This window comes from Carassius auratus, unplaced genomic scaffold (assembly GCF_003368295.1).
Source record: "Carassius auratus strain Wakin unplaced genomic scaffold, ASM336829v1 scaf_tig00000254, whole genome shotgun sequence".
Lineage (NCBI taxonomy): Eukaryota > Metazoa > Chordata > Actinopteri > Cypriniformes > Cyprinidae > Carassius > Carassius auratus.
Genome location: NW_020523286.1, coordinates 1,033,896 through 1,054,960, shown reverse-complemented (window position 1 = coordinate 1,054,960; position 21,065 = coordinate 1,033,896). Strand labels below are relative to the sequence as shown.

At 37.9% G+C, this 21,065-nt stretch overlaps 1 protein-coding gene across 2 annotated transcripts in view; it reads right to left on the bottom strand.

Moving 5' to 3' along the window:
* Positions 1-17,803, bottom strand: part of LOC113068892 (arginine-glutamic acid dipeptide repeats protein-like) — a 145,758-nt gene extending 127,955 nt beyond the window's left edge. Inside the window, exons 1-2 of one of the 2 annotated variants that reach the window (XM_026241805.1) lie at positions 17,570-17,803; positions 8,979-9,099 (exon numbers count right to left, since the gene is read on the bottom strand). The gene's annotated coding sequence lies outside the window, so the exon portion shown is untranslated. The remainder of the gene's footprint in view (positions 1-8,978; positions 9,100-17,569) is intronic. The other variant, XM_026241806.1, reaches the window with a different exon arrangement.
* Positions 17,804-21,065: the final 3,262 nt, after the last annotated feature.

The following is a 21,065-nucleotide window of genomic DNA, read 5'->3' as shown; positions in this document are numbered from 1 at the left end:
GGTGTAGCATCTCAGAAACACATTACGAGTTTAGTCACCTTTTAGTCAGCGTATTCACGTCCGTCAGGAGAGTTGGGCGGCAGCGGGCATGTGCACTTGACAGCTATATCACTCTCCTTGCCCTCTCCTCTTCTTCCTCTCACTCCATTCTCTCTTTTTATCAGTAGCTGAGAAAGAACTGACAGCATATTTAACATTGCAGTTTTGCAGCGCATTTGTGCTCTTCTGGCCGATTTCCCCCCAGACTCATCAATGCCGCATTACCAAGTCAAATCAGGTGGTGCTGCAGAGCTCGCCTCACACCAACACAAAACAGCCAGCACCGCGAGCATCACCATCACAGCCTGGGAGAGAATATAAAACACCCTGCTCTCACGGCTCGCCCTCCATCGCTCTCATTTCTCTGCAGCCTGAGATTATAATCTCACGGGCCAACTGTTACCCTGTTATTGTTTCTCATTCCAGGAGTCCGATACCATTAAAGGCATGCCTGTCGCTTCCGACCATTTCTCACTTTTCGCTGACACTATGTTTGGAATCTTCTCATTTAATTGGTATATACAATTAACAGGCTACTACTTCCTAAAAATAATAAGTAACCGTAGGCATTGTGTCCATTACAAGCATTTCAAACAGAAGCTACATTGTTGTTACATGACTTCATCACTCTGTCTGTTTAATTTATCAAGTGGCGTCCTTCATATTGGAATTAAAAATTGTTGTTTTTAGGATTGCAATTTAGCGGAGTGATTTAGTGATTAACTTTAAATGGCCCCTAAATCTACCATTGCCAAATTGGCAAAAAGGCTGTTAATTATATAAACAATAAAAATATTTTTATAAATTATATACATATAAATATACATATAATATAAATATATATATATATATATATATATATATATATATATATATATATATATATATATATATATGATAGGTAAAAATTGATAGCCTGAATGCACTGTCACTTTGTGTGTGTGTGTTTGTGTGTTGTTTGTAAAATGAGAATGCAAATGCATATATTTGAATTATTTATTTATTTGAATTATTTATTTTTTATTTATTATTATTATTTTTTTTTATGTTTATTTATTATCACTATATATATATATATATATATATATATATATATATATATATATATATATATATATAATTTAATTGGAATTTATTTTGCATTTTTATAACAGATATAGATATAAATTGTAGACAGACAGACAGACAGACAGACAGATAGATAGATAGATAGATAGATAGATAGATAGATAGATAGATAGATATGCATACTCTGCACAATATCGTAGCATATAGAATACATCATAATAAGAGGAGTATGGCAGTATGCTTTTCTAAACATTTCCATTTCTCTCTCCTCCTCTCCATTTCTCGCTCATGACCATCCTTCTATCAGAGGAAAGGTCACACTCACTGCCCCCTTTCATCATTCTTATCGCCACGTTGCCATTTACAAGGCAGACAAGCTCTCCTCTGGCACAAGCTCAAGAAGGTAGGTTAGAAGGGACAATGAAAGAAAACTGCCATTTATTTCCCCCCGTTTTTTTGTTTTTGCTTCCACGGCTGCAGAGGCAAGACAAAATGCTCTTGGGAGGAGGAAATGAGAAAGAGAGAGATTGTATGTGCGAGTGAGAGGAAGCATTGTGTATTGTTTACTCTGTAATTCACAGCGCATGGCGTTGATTAGCAGAGCAGACTGCGACACTGAGCCTTGGTGAGGCACTGAAGGAATAATGCTGTTCCACAACTATCTCTCTCCCTCTCAATCTCTTTTACTCTAGGGCACACTGTGGAGTGACTGATGGCTGCAATGTGGAAAAAAGCTGCCTGGGTGAGGAGTGAAATTTGAACTGCTGCTGTCAGGAGCATTATTTGGCTTTTATTACGACGTGCTGCTCCGGTTGCCTGAGACAAGCCCGTCTCTACGTGAGGCAAACGAGGCAACGGCGCCTCACCTCCCTTTTATTAATTCATGTTTGCAATGAGCTCGTACATGATAATTACTGACAGAAAGCACGCTTTGTGTACTGACAGTCGACACAGAGGTGAGAGATGAGAGCACAAACAAACTCTTTAAATGGATGGACATCTTATAATATCACAGTGGTCAGCTTAGAGAACCAACATATAATGCTATGACATACTGTAGAAGTGTTTTTATTTTGTCCACTGTATTAATCTGTTTACAAATGCATTAAAATGAAATTCATGCATCGTGATACAGCTGTAATGATATAATACAACAACAAAAGTGGAATTATATCACAGAGAGGAACACATTACAGGGTGTCAAGGTCATTAAGTCTCTTAAAATGCCACATAATTTGCCCTTTTATGTTGAAAAAAAAAGTTTAAAATAAATAATGGAATGAAAATAAAATGTTTAACTTGAACTTGTTTAACTAATTTAAAATATATAAAAATAAAACCTAAATTAAATTAAATTAAAATAACCTAAAGCTTTTTTTCTAGCAGCAACTGTTTTTATAAAAAATAAATGAATAAATGAAACCCTTTTCTTTATAATGGACACTCTTGTCACTGACCTGCCTACATGGGTGTTAAACACATTCAACATATTCTTTTTTTTAAACAATATAAAACTCAACAGCAGATTAGTAATACTATAAAGCATTTCCAAGATTTATTTTTTTGAGCAATAAACTGATTGTACAAGAGAATACACAGGCCTCCTGCTGCTCGGTGTAGATGAATGAGACTGAGAGAAATTTAATTCCCTGCTAATTAGCATTCTGCTCAGAGGAGCATGTGGTCTCTCAGTGGGTTACACCCAGGTCAGGTGACAGTGGGCGACTCGGCAGCAGCCGCCGGGTTGGCAGTAGAGAACGCTCTCAAGGGAAAGTAAGTGGCAGAGCCCCTCTTCTGCTCTCCAGTCTGTCTGTCCCCTAGAGCTACTTCAGTCTTTCACAAAAAACAAAGAGCAATGCTGGATGCGGGGAGGTGCTGGGCTCATCTCCTCCTCCACAGGCTGATAAAAACAGGATTACAGGTAAATACCAGGAGAAGAGGCAGCCTGGAAACACACGGTCCAAAGCCCTTCTCCAAAACCTTGAACAACAGCCCCCTGGAAACAAATGCCACTCACTAGCGAAGCGCAAACATACGACCCCTGTGTAATTTGCTTTAAAAGTGAGAAATGATTGCCTGTGACTAGACAATAATTAATCTCGCCACCGAGAAGGGAAAAAAAGGTTACGGAGCTGCTTCAATTACCAGAAGATTCCGCCTCTGCTAACAGACGAGGCTGGATTCAAAGAACACTTGCGATGACAAAAAGGAGAGACAACTCCAGTGTCATCAGAAAAAGGCAGCGATGTGGGAAATCAATGGCGAGATCAATCGCGCGCCTGCCTCCCTCTCTAGAACAGCGGGGGAACGGAGCACTTTACATAAGCACTGATAACCATCAGGGAGGCAGGCTTCAGCTCGCTGATTTACTGCGACGGACCCCCGAGACACCTTCAGGTGGCAGAGCGGCTCTCTTTCGCTATCACTGTAACCTTCTCAAACACATCTTCAAAGACACACAGTCAGGGGGAAAAAGCATCATATACTCGGTTTAAGCTGTTGGCTTTGAGAAGTTGTGCTACGTGATTAATAAAGTCAACAAATGTGTTGTTAGACACAAACGTGCAGCATTTACTAGGTTTGTACACAACCTAGTCGACTAGTAAAAACACTATTCCGGTCTCACCTGAAGAGGATAGTTCACCCAAAAATGACATTCTGCCATCAGTAACTCACCTTCAGTTTGTTCCAGACCTTATTTGTTACAAAAAGAAACATAAAAGAAACATAAAAGATTCAGTCCATTCACCCAAAACTTTGATGCTTCAAAAAGTTCATAAAGTCATTATAAACCATAATGGACTTTTCAAATTGTGTATGTTCAAGTGTCATCATCATAATATGGATGGATGGATGGATGGACGGACAGACGGATGATTTTAATTACCATTAAAGTGAAATAACAGAACATAAACATAAAACACAAAATGTGTCTAAATTTCTAATGTGTTAGCAAATACAATATTAAGTTAACATCCAAATATTTCACTTCCAATTAATATTAAAATGTTAAGTATATGGCTACATATAAATGAATATTTGAATGGTTTTGCAATGTAGATCAGCATAAAATAAGTAATAACCCCAATAACTATAGTGATACTATACACTTGTTTTTGTAGAGAAGGCTGATGATGCAACCCACATTTTTATATAATATGTAACAATATGTTCAAGCACTCTATCAAGAGAACCTTGGCCAAAAAAAGCTGAAGACCTCTGTGCTAAATGATAGTTCCTGACATTGTGAAAAAAAATGTCTGATTCTGTGCAGTTGAAAAGTGTTTGGCTTCAGCAGTTACATGTATACAAAATTACATATGGCTGGACTGCTGACCAATGAGCATCCAGGGCCGGGATCACTTATTTAAATATGCATAAGAGATAATCAGAGATGGGAAACAATTAGAAGGTCGATGGTAGAGAATGTGCAGTAGCAGTCTGTGCTGGGTTTGTATCTTCATTAGAGAACAAGAAGAAGTAGCTAAAAAACACGCCGGATGTTTTCGGCCGATCGGTTAATTAGGATTTTTGCTGCTTCGTTTTGCGTGAGAGTGGCGGGAAGAAGGTTGATTGCCTTTTATTATCAGTCTAGCAGCTTCAGCGCTCCCTCCTTCTTTATTGCAGATTGTACAGATGTGGAGCGTCTCGGCAAAAACATCAATTCCAATAATTACAAGAAAGTGCAAGTGAGAGCACGAGCCATCGCTCATCTGCGCTCACCCGCAGGAGTTTGTACGGTGACGTTCCCCTTGATGACAGCATGTGATGGGAGCGCTTAAAAAGCCCACAGGAACACGCACGTCGTTCTTCTAATTGGAGGATGAATGGAGGAGAAGAGCCGCTCTCCAAGTAAAGAGGAATACTTTAATAACTGCAATAAGCAAAAGGGAGGTGCGTAAACACGATAAGAGGGCCCTTAAGAGTTTGTTGTGAAAAATAAAGCTAAAAATGCACACTGTCAATATAATGTGTGAACGTAGCACCTCTGAGCAAAATGTGCATCTGTCTGAACGGAGAATTACTCGCTTAACAGTTCGATTTAGCAGAAGCTCAAATTACACGCCCTAGAAATCAAAGCAGACAAAATACTTGGCTTAATAGCTTTGCGTCACCTTGCCACATTTGCAAGGAAAAGAAACATCCACGTAAAGCCAAAAACGCTGAAAAAAACAATGATGAAACCATAAGCCAATCAAGGTGTTCATCCAATAATAATGCCCAGCTTAACAGAAGGAAAACTGATATGAAGAGCATGTCAGCCTGTCGATCCATACAGAATTTTTACATTCCTACAGGTCCCAAATGGTCACTGATATACAGGAAATTATATCTTATTTTCCTACACAGTAACTCAGCACCAATTCCACATCCACAGAAATTGTTACAGTTAAAAATATAAATCTATAAACCTTTATTAATCTTTTTTTTTTTTTTTTACATTTAAAAAAAACCTAATTATAATTGGAGTAGGGATATGTACTAGCGTTCTTTCCTCTAACTAGCAAAAACTGTCACTACAAGCTCTTTCACACCCTAAAGATGTATGAGTGCTGGCTGAACTAACCCCTGACTCGTTTCCACTTATTACTGAGGCTTATACTGCCAATTGAATAAAATCAATACTTCTGTTGGCTTAGACTTTAAAGCATTTCTCGTCTAATTTCTCCCGTTAATGTTTTTTTCATGAGGCGGGACCCCGTGACACATTTGTGCTGTGTGAAATCCCTGGAGCATCCAATAAAAAGGTGTGTGTCGAATAAGCCCCGTCACCGCACTCAAAACAACCACTGTCGCCACTTACACTCTTCCATTATATGAAGAAATATTAGGCTGACTATCTCAAGCACTAAATTTTGAGTAGACCCCATCAATTTTATAGCTTTTCGGTATAATAAAAACAGATAGAAGTGCTAGCTCACTGTGAAAACAGAACGATGCCTGAAATCATTACAGGCGCTCAAAGCGGTGGATGATTTTAAAAAACAATCCATTTGCAATGTGCGCATTTATTTGCCATTTCAAAGAGAGCCTCATCTGCCCAGTCCAATCAAAGCCCCTCAATGCAAATGATGCAAAGAGAGAAGAAAAGAACATACGGGCTGGCACAGAACGAGAGAGCGAGAGCTCCAGGGTAACGCTTCAATGATAAAAGAGAGAAAATCTTGTTTTGATAAGTGAATTACTGGCCTTCACTACATTTTCCTGCATTTCTGAACCAGTGGGTTCATTAAAAGCATTGATATATCTGTCAACCTTATCCAAGTGCTCAGGACGGAAAAATGCAGTCACCTTTGCGGGGCTGAATCTCTCAACAGCTCGAGGCAACAGATTTATTACAAATTGATCCATTAGATAGCGCTGCCGTGGTTTATTGTTTACGCCGTTCCTCTCGCCCCTGCTTGTCTTTGCCACAATAGCAGCATGTAATAAGGAGGAAACTACAGGTTCGAACCCATCGTCATGCACCACTCTACAGCAAACCAGAGCGAAGAAGAGTATCTGAGCAAAAGGGGGAAAAGAGGTGCTGTCTAACAGACACCAATATGCTGTAAGCAGTCATACTGTCAAGAGGAAGTGGTCGTGGTGCAAGGGCAAATGAAGGGTGGAGGAGAAGAGAGACTTAGAGGCACTCTCTGATGAGTAAGGACTGATTAGAGAGCACAAAGACAGCAGACCACCCCCTCCCCTTTCTCAAGCACATAATTCACACCTTCAGATCCTCACATATTCCCTATTAAAACATCAGACAGGACTCTGCGTTGTGCGGGGGCTGCAGTAAAAATCCACCACTTGTGTGCCAGAATAAAATGACTATACGACCTGCTTTATGACCGAGTCATGAACAATTCCAGGCTCAGCATCCGACGGTGGCCTCTCTTGATTTGAAGATTAAGCGAAGGCTGAGAAAAGCATTATAGCAAATAGAAAGGACCAAGCATAGGGGCCTATAATGTTACAGCGATGATCTCCACTGGACTGATATGACCTGGACATGCAGTTGCACATATATCGTTTTCATCCATTACTGCTTATGGGAGCAGTCGATTGTGTATACAGCCAGACTCAATAGTGTAAGGAGGAGGTCAGCCACATACATAACTGATGAATATTGATTATCTTTACCTTGAGGTGCCTGGGTGGAAATATAAACAAAGGGGGAATCAACCATTAAACGCCAATTCTCTCCATGTGCTGAAAAAGGAACAGGAAAAGGTTCAAGCAGACAGTATTTTCAGGGCTCAGTAATATATGGATGGTAAGACAGCTCAAGTCAGTGTGAGAGCTTGTTGTAAATCTTTTATGCTTTTGTTTTAGAAAAAGACACAGTAAAATCAGTACTGTTGTGAAAATTATTACTTTTTAAAACAGTTTTCCATTTATATATTATTTAAAAACATAAAAAGTTTAATTATAAGCAGCCATTACTCCAGTCATCAGTGTCACATGATCATTCTAATATGTTGATATGTTGCTCAAGGAACATTTATTATTATTATCAATGTTGAATGTAACAGTGATGATTAATATTTTTAGGGCCAGCAAAACAATTAGTCGTGATTAATCGATTCAAAATGAAAGTTTGTTCACGTACTATGTGTGTGTGTACGGTGTATACATAGAAATACATTCAATAGATACTAATTACACACACATACAGTATGTAAACAAACTTTTATTTAGAATCGATTAATCGCGACTAATCGTTTTGAAACCCTAATATTTCTGAGGAAACTAACTAATATATCTTTGATATATAGAAAGTTCAAAAGAACAGTATATATTTGGAAAAGTAATAAACATATGTAACATAAACATTGTAACATAACAAATCTTTAATGGCCACTTTTGATCAATTTAAAGCATTTTTGCAGAATAAAGTTATACATTTCTTTCAAACAAATTCTTACTCACCCCAAACTTCTGAGCAGTGCGTCAATAATAATAATAACAGCTATTATTATTATTATTATTATTATATATTCAAAACTGCTTGAATGAATTGTAATAGTCTTGGATGCATCAGTTACAATGGATCGAAAAATATGAACAAGTCTATTTATACATTTTCCAGCAAATAATATTTGAACTCCTAACTATCACAGTGTTACACTACAGCTATATTATTTTAAAACTTTTTTACACATAAGAAAATGCTTAATCCTTATGTTGAGCCCTGCTTCTGCTGACAGCTATTGAACATCCAATTTTTCTTCTTTTTTATTTGCTATATTCTTCACCTGATATAATATTTTATTTCGCATTTCAGAAATCTAAAACCAATAACCGCAAACTAAATGATCATTCAAATGTATTTTCATTGACAAAACAAGTAGTTTTATAAAGAACTGTTTTATTGAGCTAGCCATTCTAAGGCTGAGATGATTCAGATGCTTCTGCCTGGCTTAATAAGCTGATTCAATATTTAAAAGCGCTGGTTAATGGGCCAGCAGGTTTATATGGAATCTTACTGAAAGGCACATGTCAAACACAGTGCAGAAGCCTGGGCTCTCCTCCCCCGGCCCGTGCTAATGCATCGCAGAAAATTGTATGGCTTTGCTAATACATCCTCTCCTCTCCGCCTCTCTCATTCCTCACACTAATGCACTTACAAATGGACAAACCAGACTAGAAACAGACTCAGAGTGTCAAGGAAAACGGTGACGGTCTACATCCGTGTGGGGGTGTGTGTATATGAGCTCCCCATAACTGCAACCTGAAAACACTGGCATTAGCCAAAAAATAGCACTATACTACAGGCTCTACTCGGCAGATGTAGGAGCGATGCAATAAAAGCACCAGTATGCAGAGACCATGTTTGTGTGCAGTGTTCACTCCATGTCATGTCATTACAGCAGCCAATCTTTTACCTAATCAGCAGTGTGTCTCTTCAGTCAGCAGGGACGAGGTAACATGGCTCCGTTCTTTTACAAGATCCCATCTTATTTTCCACCCTCTCTACGGACAGCAGACAGGCAGGCAAGTGGTTCACTATTAAAACAAAAACACCAGTTTGTTAATAGCTCCCCGCACCCCTTTCTGTTCTCTGGATACGTCATGGAAGCCTATAGTAAGCCTTTGGTACTTTCATTTCCCAACATCTGTTTTGGCTTTGCTATAATATCATGAATTTCTCTTCCCCCCTTCCACAGTTCCACAGGATGACTCCCATAGCACACTTCTGTCTGATCTAGGAGGACATCTTGGAGCAATCTGGAGAAGGGTCCTGTGATTCTTGAGCATGTTACTTTAAGCTGTTCACTGTCAGGAAGCTCCATCAGCAGCCCTGATAGTGTCTGGTCACAGTTACATGGTGAAATACAGCCACGGTATAACACACTCTCTATTACAAAGGCAAATGTCACTGCTTGACTGCTTTTGACTCATGACCCTTTTTATGCTATTATAAACTGCTGACTTAAACTGTAAGCTTCATAACTGTGTGAATACTAAAAGGAACTGGCCTGTTATGCATCAATCCATTTAAGGGACTAATGAACAGACAGATGGCCGCTATCACATAAGAAATAAAAAGAAATGATGGGGAGATCAGGACCCCCCCCAATATGAAGCAGAGGGATGTTGTATCACCCTGAAAGAGTTTATTATGTAATAATGACAAGGTAAATTCATAATTATTCCAATTATTAGATGGCTATTTACAAAATAAATAAATAGTGGATATAAAATTTATTCAAACTCAAATAAATAAAACATCTTTATCCAACTTGTGTATTACCTTAAAACTAAAAACTAAAATAAAATAGTATTGCACCAATATATTTATGGACATATGAGGTAATGCACATTAAAGGGACAGTTCACCCCAAAAATGAAAATTGTCCATGGTAGGACCCTTGTTGTCTATGGAGGGTCAGAAAAAAAATCGTAATTTGTGTTCAGATGATGAACAAAGGTGTTGAGGGCGAGTAATTCATCACAGAATTTTCATTTTTGAATGAACTATTTCCCTTTCATTTGAATTATTAAATTAACACATCGATCGGTTTCACGATCGGTTTCCATTGTACAGCTTTAACATAAACTCTTAAGTATTCCAGAGAGCCATGTAATAAAGATACATAACATCTCCACTCACTGACTGTGCAATGATCAAATATCTATTACAATTGCAGAAATGATTAGGCTACAAAAAAAGTATCTGAAGCTACACCGTTTGCAGCACAATATCTTACTGCTTGTTTTTCTCTCATCTTAGACGCTACAAGAAAAATGATGTACAATACATTTGCATGACTCTCTTCAAAACTGTCAAGAAACACAGGGAAATCAGCCCTGCTCAAGACACGCAGAGCCTCTCGGTGTCAGGGAGGAAGAAAGGAGGCCTGTCTCATTTCTGCCAGGCTGCCCTGAGTGTCAGCCTAATATCTTAAAACAACAGATGCAGAAAGCACTGCTGCAGTCAGCCAATTACCCGCTTTTGGCATTTGTGCTACACACACACACCAGAAAACATCTTTTGAGGAGAATGAAAGAGCTGGATTGTTATGCGTGCTGTCAGTGTGTGTTGTCAGACTGTTAAATTTAATGAGTACACAGAATTTGAATGGCCCATCAAGAGCTCTTCGGAAGGAGCATGACAGCATTGTCCAGGGCATCAGATCTTTCAAGGAGGAATCATGGATTTCTAACAAACAAGGGTGATTTGCAGTCACGCTGTCTTTGCAAATCAAAGCAGACCTTACAGTTGAACAATAGATGCATAAAGAATGACCTGCTTGGCTATACAGATGGCAGCCATCAGTTACATACTATAAAGAGGAGGCACGATGAATGAATAGCAAGGTAAGAGGTAAATTAACCAGACGACACCTCTGTAGACCAGAGACCAGATAATCTAGAAACTAACTTTCACCTCAATGCCCTAAAGTAATGATCCGGGTTCAGTTAATGCCAGTTGAAAGCATTTGTGGCTTAATGTTGATTACCACAATAACAAATAATTTCAAGACCTTGAAGACCTTGGGAGACAAAATTAAATGGAATGGATTTAAAAGCAGAAATCTGAAGCTTATACATTTATAGAAGCTTGCATTAAATCTTCTGTTAAAACTTTGAGCTTCAAAGCTGTTTAAATGATTCCAAGGAGTTAGAGTTTATGACAAAGTTGCAATGTACAACTTTACACAAAAAAAGACAGCACGTGATTTTTTTCCATGCTGAAATCATTTACATAATGATTTCACAGGCTCATTCACCTCCATTTACACCAAGAAGGAAAACTGTGACAATAACGTCTATTACATCAATGTGTATGATATCAATCTGTTTATTATAAGCAAAAACTGCAGTTTTGTCATCTGCCACTTTATATGTTTAATCTCTTTAGATCAGGATTCTTATTGGCTGTTGGTTGTATTATTCACCACCTGGAATTTTTTTTTTTTTTTTTAAGTGAATCCTACGATATAGTTCCTCAGTGCTATATATCGTTATATTATATGAACTCTGCTGTTCTTTTCAGTTTAGAATGATTTTTAAAACAATAGCTTTATTGTAATCATACTTGCTGTAAATGGGACTTAAGATACTTGCTGTAAACACAAATATTCTCAATTAAACTATTCCTTTAACTGATAATGCACCTTTCGAAGTTTTGAGATAGCAAAAAGGCTGAGTCTACTTTCGTGGCATCGCATGATTTAAAGAATCGGTCCCTGGGAGAAAAATCGACCTTATTCGCCTCCCTTTCTCCTAGCACCAAATGTGGCGGCACTGTAACACATTTCCAAGTCTGTGCTAAGCCGCACGCCGAGACGGTCAACTATGACACAAATCAAGGCTCGGATCAAAAGGAACAGTGTGTCAATATGATGGAGCATTATGTAAATGCTGCCTCTCCCTGCCTAAATATTGACAAATCAGCTTGCAGAAGCGAGGCAGCAAGAGCACACCAGCATCCACATGGGATCTCCCCTCCAGTCGCTGACTGACAATTCATAGGAAATGTCTTCCATTTACAACCCATTATTTACTGCTCTCCCCATGATTGCTTCACACTGGCCCTGGCAGCAGCTGCCCCAAATTGCCCTCTTGGGTGGATTCTGAGCACACTCTTGCTCAAAAGATGGATTCATGCCATGCCAAAAAGGCTAACCAGATTACTTCTGTCGTCACTGATTCCCCGATTGCTGCCTCTATCCTAAAAGAGTACGAGAATCTAGGACTGTGCGGCAGCCTGACTGATATGGCTAATACAGCGAGGCACAAGTGTACACAGCAGGCTACCGCTCACTCCACCAGTGACGGTGGAGTGAAGCCACATTCACACCAAGAACATAACTATCTAAGATAACTATAATGATTATTATATTACCTTTCACACCAGCAAACCTTAATTTTCTGTTCCTTACAAGCGTGTGATGCAGTCTGCAGCAATTCTTGAGTTCTTTACAGGAAAAGGTAACCCAAATATGAACATTAGATGCAAATTTACTTACCTTCAGGCCATCCAAGATGTAGATGAGTTTGTTTCTTCACTGGAACAGATTTGGAGAAACTTAGCATTACATCACTTGGTCAGCAATCTTCTGCAGTGAATGGGTGCCGTCAGAATGAGAGTTCAAATGACAGATTATTGATACAAAATCTTAAAGTACATTAAATTCCACCAACATATGTCTTTAGAATGGTTTCGGACTCTTGTAAACAGTGTTTGATCTGTCCATATTTCTCCTGATTCAGACAAGATGAATTTCTTACTGGAGAAAATAATATTACTGATAGGGGACTTTCCTAATGATGGACTTGCTTCTTACAAAGACAGCTTTTTACCTTACAAAACAATAAAGGGTGGAGTCACATGGATAACTTGTGGATTATTGTGATGTTTTTATCAGGACTCTCATTCTAATGGCACCCATTCACTGCAGAGGACTCATTGCAAGTGTTTAATTTTTTCAAATCTTTTGCAGTGAAGAAATAAACTCAAGTGCATTTTGGATGGCCTGAGGGTGAGTACATGTTCAGTCAATGTTCATCTCTGGGTGAACTATTCCTTTAAAACCTTGTTATTATAGTTATCGTCCATGGTGTGAAAGAGCCCAGCGATGTGACTGTCAAGCTATTTATTCTCAAAACCCCTCTCTGCTGTTATAATGCAAGAGCGACTCAACACACTCATGAATCTTCTTCAAATATGAAAACGTCAGGCACTGTGTTCGGGAAACAAGATTCAAAAAGCGGGATGTGGCTGAATTGAGTGCTGCTTTTGCGACGAGAAGGATGTGCTGTGCTTTAACCGGTTTTCAAAAGCTGAGCCAGGCCTATACGTACAGCAAATACAATAGGCCCTCGCCTTTAGGGGTGAAAAATGAGCACAGCTGTGAGTCAGTGTGACACTGATTTTGTTCAACAGTTTACATAGCTGCTCTGTGATACCCTTGAGAGTACTCTCATGCCCTTTGGCCAGCAGAGAATGATTACTAATAGCTTTCTCCTACACTGTTAAGACTCCCACACACTCTTTATGTAGCATGACTCTGAAATAACAAGATCATCAGAGAATAGCAAATTGAGAGTTATTCTAGCTGCTTCGAAGTCTCTGACAACTGTGCGCACAAATACAGCGGCAACAAACAAGAACCTGTGGTCGTGTCGGATTCTTCATTAACAGGCATCATGTGGGTTTAAGTGTTTTGTTATATGGGTGGCATCAGCTTTGAGGTCTGTGCACGACCAAATGCTCATGTGATAATCCCAGCCTGTTTGACTGTCTCTTACTTTCTTTCAGCCTGCTAGATAAGCACATAACCCGAGGCAGATGGTGCTGAAAATCATTATTAAGGAGCAACCATAAAGCTAAGCCATTGTGCTTCAGATAAGTCTATTTGTGAGGAGAATGTCACTTAATGTCACAAAGTCTGCAAAATAATTAAATTGGCATCTACGGCTCAATCGCATCTGTAGAGCAAAACCACATAGTATCACTACAAACAACAGTTCAGACAACAACAACCAAGGCCCAGTCAGATGAATAGTTCTGATTTCCACTGGCCACACAACAAAACCATCTCCAATTATCATTTTTATCTATGTATTTTTGTACATGAAACAATTCATAGAAAAATATGTTACCATGGACCACAAAACCAGTCTTAAGTCACTGCGGTATGTTTTTAGCAATAGCCAAAAAAACCTTTGTGTGGGTCACAATTATTGATTTTTCTTTTATGGCAAAAATCATTAGGATATTAAGTAAAGATCATGTTCCATAAAGATACTTTGTAAATTTCCTACTGTAAATATATAAAAACTTAATTTTTGATTGGTAATATGCATTGCTAAGAACTTCATTTGAACAACTTTAAAAGCGATTTTCTCCGCATTTTGATTTTTTGCACCCTCAGATTCTAGATTTTCAAATAGTTGTATCTCGATGTATACATCTCTATTTTTTAAAAAGACTTAAGACTAGTTTTATGGTCCAGGTTCAAATATAATATAATATAGACTTTTTTAATAAGAAAAATAATAATTTTATATATTTTAATATATTTTAATTTTTGCTATTGGTTAAAAATAATATATTAATTATAATATATATATATATATATATATATATTTATAAATACTAATAATAGATTTGGAATTACAACCAAAAAATACTGTACATTATTCAGCAAGAATGTAAATAATTTGATTCATAAACATACTTTTGCAGGAAGACAATAATATACAATGAAAACAATGTTGTACAGCACTGTTTTGATGCTTTTAAGGCTTGCACAGGTCATTTTTGCAATTTCAGCAAAGCTTTGTCGGTTAGCCAACTAGAAAACATTATCTCATTGACAATATAGCAGAAATCGTACAACAAGAAAACCAAAAGTTTGCTAAGCTTACAAAAGTGGTTGAATGAGCTTGGAGTATGTAAATTCCTCTGCAACACAGCACTGGTCTAAAAGGGTAAGTGACTGTTCTGTAAACTGGCCTGAAACCTTCTCAAACTGGCCTTGGTCCAGTGGGCCACTCCTCATTGAGCCCTGACAAGCAAACAAAAGCCATGTATACTAACAAGTCAAGAAAGATGAAACAACAGTTTTACACATTAAATCATTTTAGCAAAACAGAACAGCTTGGCTGAGTAGTGTATGAAGGATTATCTAACGCACTGGAGAAAAAGGACCACAGAAACACACTTGTGCCTCCTCCAATCACAAGCTGTTGAGAGTGCCATTTGGTCTTAGTGCAACACAGTGGCAGGTGGCTGTACAATTCAGCCTGTGTTTACTGCATGCTGAATGGACAAGAAAACAATGCCACGATTATGATCTTATTCAGTTTATTTCCAATTAAGTGTGACCAGCCGGCTCTAGTTCTACATCTTAGAATGACAAATCTTTATAACTGTGCCACACTTCACCTAAATCGAATTAGATGGTGGAAACTATCCTAATGAAAACCAGTTGCGTCTATTTAAACCATTTGTTATTTTTCAAGGGCAAGAAATCATAAGTGCAGCTCACAACCTGGGCTTCACATTTGATTAATTAACTGTTTTATTGATTGCCCATGTGTTAAGCTAAACAATTTAATGTTTAAATGCCATCCAGCATAATCAGGCTTCAACTTACAAAGCAGTATTACACATTCTACATTAAACAGCATCACACACAAAAAATTATTACTAACTTTTTTATTACTTTAGAACAAACCTACTGAAGCAAACAAACAAACAAAAAAGATTTATAGTAATGCATACAGGTACATATTACATAAATCGTGTTTATAGTGTTAACTAATTTTTTATGCATTCATTTTATATGTTGTAGACTTTGAGTGCTGCACAGTTTTAACTGTCTGGATGCTAATTAAAGGAACATTTCACCCCAAAAAAATGTTTTTGTTAAAAATTTACTCCGCTTCAGGCCATCCAAGATATAGATGAGTTTGTTTCTTCGTGAAAACAGAGAGATTTCTCACCAGTGGGTCCTGTGATGTGAATAAGTGCCATTAGAATGAGAGTTCAGACAAACGTTAATAAAAACAATAATCTACATGTAATGCACATGAATCCAGTCCTTAAATCAATATTTTGCCAAGAAAAAGGCTGTAAGCTAAATAAGCTCATCATTACAGTATTTTAACTTCAAACCACTGCTTCTGGCTAAAGTATCAGTCTATAACGTATAACAGGAAAAAATCCATCCTCTGTTGTTAAAAACATCTTAATTATGCATTTGCTTCTTACAAATAAGCAGCTTTTCCTTTTTTAATGTTGGACTGGAGTCATGTGAATTAGGCAATTTATGGATTATTGTGATGTTCTTGCTGTTTGAACTCTCATTCTGATGGCACCCATTCACTGAAGAGGATTTATTGGTGAGCAAGAGATATAAGGGTAAATTTCTCCAAATCTGTTCCAATAAAGAAACAAACTTATCTACACATCGGATGGCCCTAGGGTGAGTACAATTTCAGCAAAATAAAATGTTTGAATTATTCCCTTATGCGAGTATCTATGAAATCATCTACAAATTGTTTTTGCAAACATACAAAGTCAAACTGATGACACATAATAGAAATGCAATCAGTGTCAACCACCTGTTGTTTACATCCTCACGATCGTTCTACTTAATTTGTGTTTTCATCTATTCATCTCTTTTAGATCAGTCATCTATTCATCTCTTTTTTTAATCAGTCTAAGAAAAAAAAAAAAAAACTTGTAGCATTTTGAAAGCTGTTTCGATAGCCAGCTCGAGCAACAAACTAGACACAAAAGCCCATCTGAACCTTCATGTCAACCACTATAAAAACAGTGGATTGATCTTCCAAAGCACAACTCTGACAAGCCAGACACTAAACAAACATGATGTGTAAATACTGTCACCTGACCTCTCAGGACACTTTGACAATAAAATTATGTGGGCAAGTAAGCGTGCTTGATTTAGAAATCTCAAGACAGGGAGATGGCTTCTTCTGGGTAACCTCACAAGCTTGCAATCACACTATCTTAGAAGATCAACATAAATAGGGTAAGAGCAATTAAAAACTGCACAATGAAGGAGATACGTGCGTGATTGTGCAGGCGCACAAGTTGCCAACAAAGCGCTCGTGACTCGGGTGCAAGAAATGATAAAACACGAGCCAGACAACACTATCAAGTTCAGTCCCATCCAAACTCTCCAGTAACCCTTCTGACCAGGTCTGCTGTCCTTCCGATGACTCAAAGCCGCGGTGTTACGTTTATATTAGCTCATGAATGAAAGAGAGATGTATCTTTGTCAAACACTATGATCTTTGGCACACACATACGCTGATGATGAGGATGATGATGCTAGCCTGCTAGCCAATGTCTCTTGTATTAATAAAGCATAACACCTCCTCAACGACAGCTCACAGCAGCTGTGATTAAAACACGGAGCTAATTACAACAGCCATACAAGCTAATCAAATCATCTTCCGTACACCCGAGAAGACGGTCAAAGGCGGAACTTACCTGAAGTCCTTCTCTACAACATCAGAGATTTTGTGTTTTGAGATGTTGTGACTGAGCAGCGGCGGTTAGCGGATAAGAGTCAAGTGCCGCTTCAAGTGTTTTGGAGTTGTTTTACACCGCTGGCAAACCTATATTAATGATATGTCTGTCACTGTCAAATCAATATTTATGGTGGTAAGGAGTGTTGGTAACGGGTCAGTGTTGGGATACAGTGTTCTCGTTTTCTCTCTCTCTCTCTCTCTCTCTCTCTCTCGCTCTTCTGTAAGAAAGAAACCCCCCCACCTCCCCCCGCCCCGCTTGAAATCCGCTCTTCCTGCGAGGAGAATAATGTGCGAGTGAAAACGCTCTGCCTACTTTCCAGTGTCGCGCGTTGCGATTGGTTGAACGCGAACAGAGTGTAAGACGCGGACCAATCAGATTGGTCATTTTGTGATTTAAAAACGCGCGTGTATATGTGTGTGTGTTGGTGCTGTGTAGGACTGCCTAAACAGTGCTGGTAGGATGGTAGTGAGGGGAATTTTGGTTCATACAAGAGATTCGAATTTTTAAATCTTTTAAATTGTATGTTTTCTCTTATTTTAATAATTTCTAATCATGCACCAGAAGTATTTGACAGTCGCACTGATTTTTAAGCTTCTCACGCATGAGCACCCATTTGTGAGGTGGAACTTTTGTTGTTATTGTTTTTAACTCATTTTTATTATTATTATGAGTGAGCCAGAATTAATTTGCTACAAATTATTTATGTTATTTTTTATTTAATGTCTAGCTTTAAGCATGGGCCTACTGTTCCAACAAATGCAAAAATGGTCTCACATCACAGCAGGCACACAAACGTCATAAAACATTTATTTGATATTTGGTCAAATTTCGGTTGTGACGTCAGGTGACCCAAATTCAATATCAATTCAATTTCAATGTTAATTCTATGTCCAATACCAACATCAGCTGACATGTGATATTTGTCGTTTTTAGGTTGTGTAACCAAAATCCAACGTTAGTCAACGTCAAATTGGTGTCAAATACCGATTTTCATTAGGTCCGTCAAAAATTGGGAACCAACTTCACACATACTCCGTCTGCAGTGCGTATGCAGTCCGTGTGCATCACGTGCTGTATATAGTGCAGAAGGAGCACAGACTCATTGTGCTTTCACTCAGGAAGCGTTTGCAGTCCACTACTAATACGCGGCTGTTTAGTCCACAAACACTACATTTGTTCATTATTTTGATTTCAAATCATGTAAAACTTTTTCAGCATTGTGACTCTTTTATCACAGTACAGCAACAATCTTTCACAGACATTAAACTCAATAACTATAACCAACGTATTATTAATGCACTTGACTTCTAGGTTTGTATAGTAAGCTGCTAAAGCAACCGGCAAAACATTTTAACACAACGATTAGCTTAGCGTACTTTTCTTGTTAGGATATCGCAAATATTTAAAATTAAAACCACTGACAGAAACGGTCGACTCTCCTGCCTTTTGCATTTAAATCTTTATTACAAGCAATCCCCCGGGTCTTAATGAACTTAGTTTTTCTGCTTCCATAATAGTGCATATATTATGTTGCCTTGTTTATCTAAAGGTGCTTTTTTGCTTGTTTTAAACCTAGCTAAAAAACAATATGTTGAGTGTGAAACACAGTAGGCTTTAATTAGTATACATTTATTGTGTAATCATGGGCATCAGAATGGGGGTAAAACCAGTACTGATTACAAGGGCCCCAAAGGAAGAGAGGGCCCTTGAAAAGTCTGGAATATATTTTATTTACCTGGATATTTTCATGGGCGGGGCCATTGGGGCCCATCAGGACTGCCTATGCATAGGGCCCGGGATCTTGTGCAATGCCCCTGTGTGAAATTACTGCATTTCCGTGTCAATTCATTTTCATTTTTACCGTAGACAATGCAGCGTCACTTTAATTCAGCGCGTGCAGTACAGCAAAAATAGACTCGGTATGTAAACGATCGCTGCACTGCTGCAGACGCACCGCTCCTGGAATGCACTGACGGACCGCAACCGCATGCAGTGTGAATGCTGGAATCTGTTAACATGGGTGCGTAAAAAAATATGCAACGTATACGCAATGCAGACGGAGTACGTTCATTATTTTGATTTCAAATCATGAAAGTTGTTCGTACAAACCAACTTTCCTTTTAAGTCGGTCAGGTCATGGTTCACTACAGATTAGTTTGCACATGAGATGAGCAAGATATAATTTGTTAATGCAATGGTTCCGTTAGAAAGGAGACCTGACTCATTCAGATTCAAAATAATCTACTGGTTCACTGAAGTGGTCACCATTCAGTACTACCAAATCGAATGCTGTTGTTTTAGTGCTAGTAAAACAATTGGTTCACTAAAAGTCTTTGTTAAAAAAACACCATTTGTTAGTACACTAGGCCTATGTGGATTCCTCGTATTAAACCTAGCTACATTTTCAGATATGTAAAATGTGAATAAGTCACATTTTAAAAGAATAAATCTGTTCACTTCTGAGTAGCATGGCCTTTTATTTTCAGGATTCCCAAGCTTTAAACACCTGGCCGAGGAGGGACCACATTATTTTTGCAATGCTCTTTCAGAATGTTTCTCTCTAGTGTGCTTTATAAGCACATACAGTGTGCGGTTCCCTGCTGTGGAAATGATTGGTTTATACTGTAGTCTTCCACACTTTATGCTTCTCCCTCTCTGAAACGATGCTTCAGTCAGTCCCAGAGGATTCATTCAGCAGTGGGTCATTGAACATGACCGCTGAGCCCTGAATGCTCTACTTAACCTTCTGCTGTTCTGTCATGGATGTAATCACACAAAAACAACATCAGATCGTTTTACATTTAACATTTTCCTCAGTAGCCATGTGTATTTTTAGTATGTACAGTCACTCGGTGCATTTAACAACATTGGTGATATATTAATGGTGCTTTGGAATAACTGACACAATCCTGTTTTGCATTTTAATAGACGTTAGGTGAAAATGTGTTGCTATTTTGCATTTTATATAGTTAGGCTACATACATTCAAGGGAAATCCAGATCTTATCTTATTCTCTATTAGCAGTTAAACTGAACCGAATTGCAAAAAGAAAGATATATACATGATAATGGTGAGGATTTAGATTCATCCCATCGATTTGTAAATGTAGAATAAATTGAGTATAAATTAGTTTAGATGACTTTAGTGATTCCTTCAGCATCTGTATTTAGATGGCTTAGTCAGTAGGTGGCGACTCCCCTGACCGAGTCATTTAATCAATAGTAATTCTAATAATTTATTTTGAAACATTGTTCAAAAAAAATAAATCAAATAATTAGGCTACAATTAAATAATGATTTAAATAAAAAAACTTTTTTTCATTTAGTCAACACGAAAAATTATTTAAAAAAAAGAAGTAGCCCAGTATAATTACACAAGTATATACAAAGAGAAAAAATATTATTTAAAATTATTTTAAAAAATATACCTTTTTGATTTGTCAAAAAAGCCATTT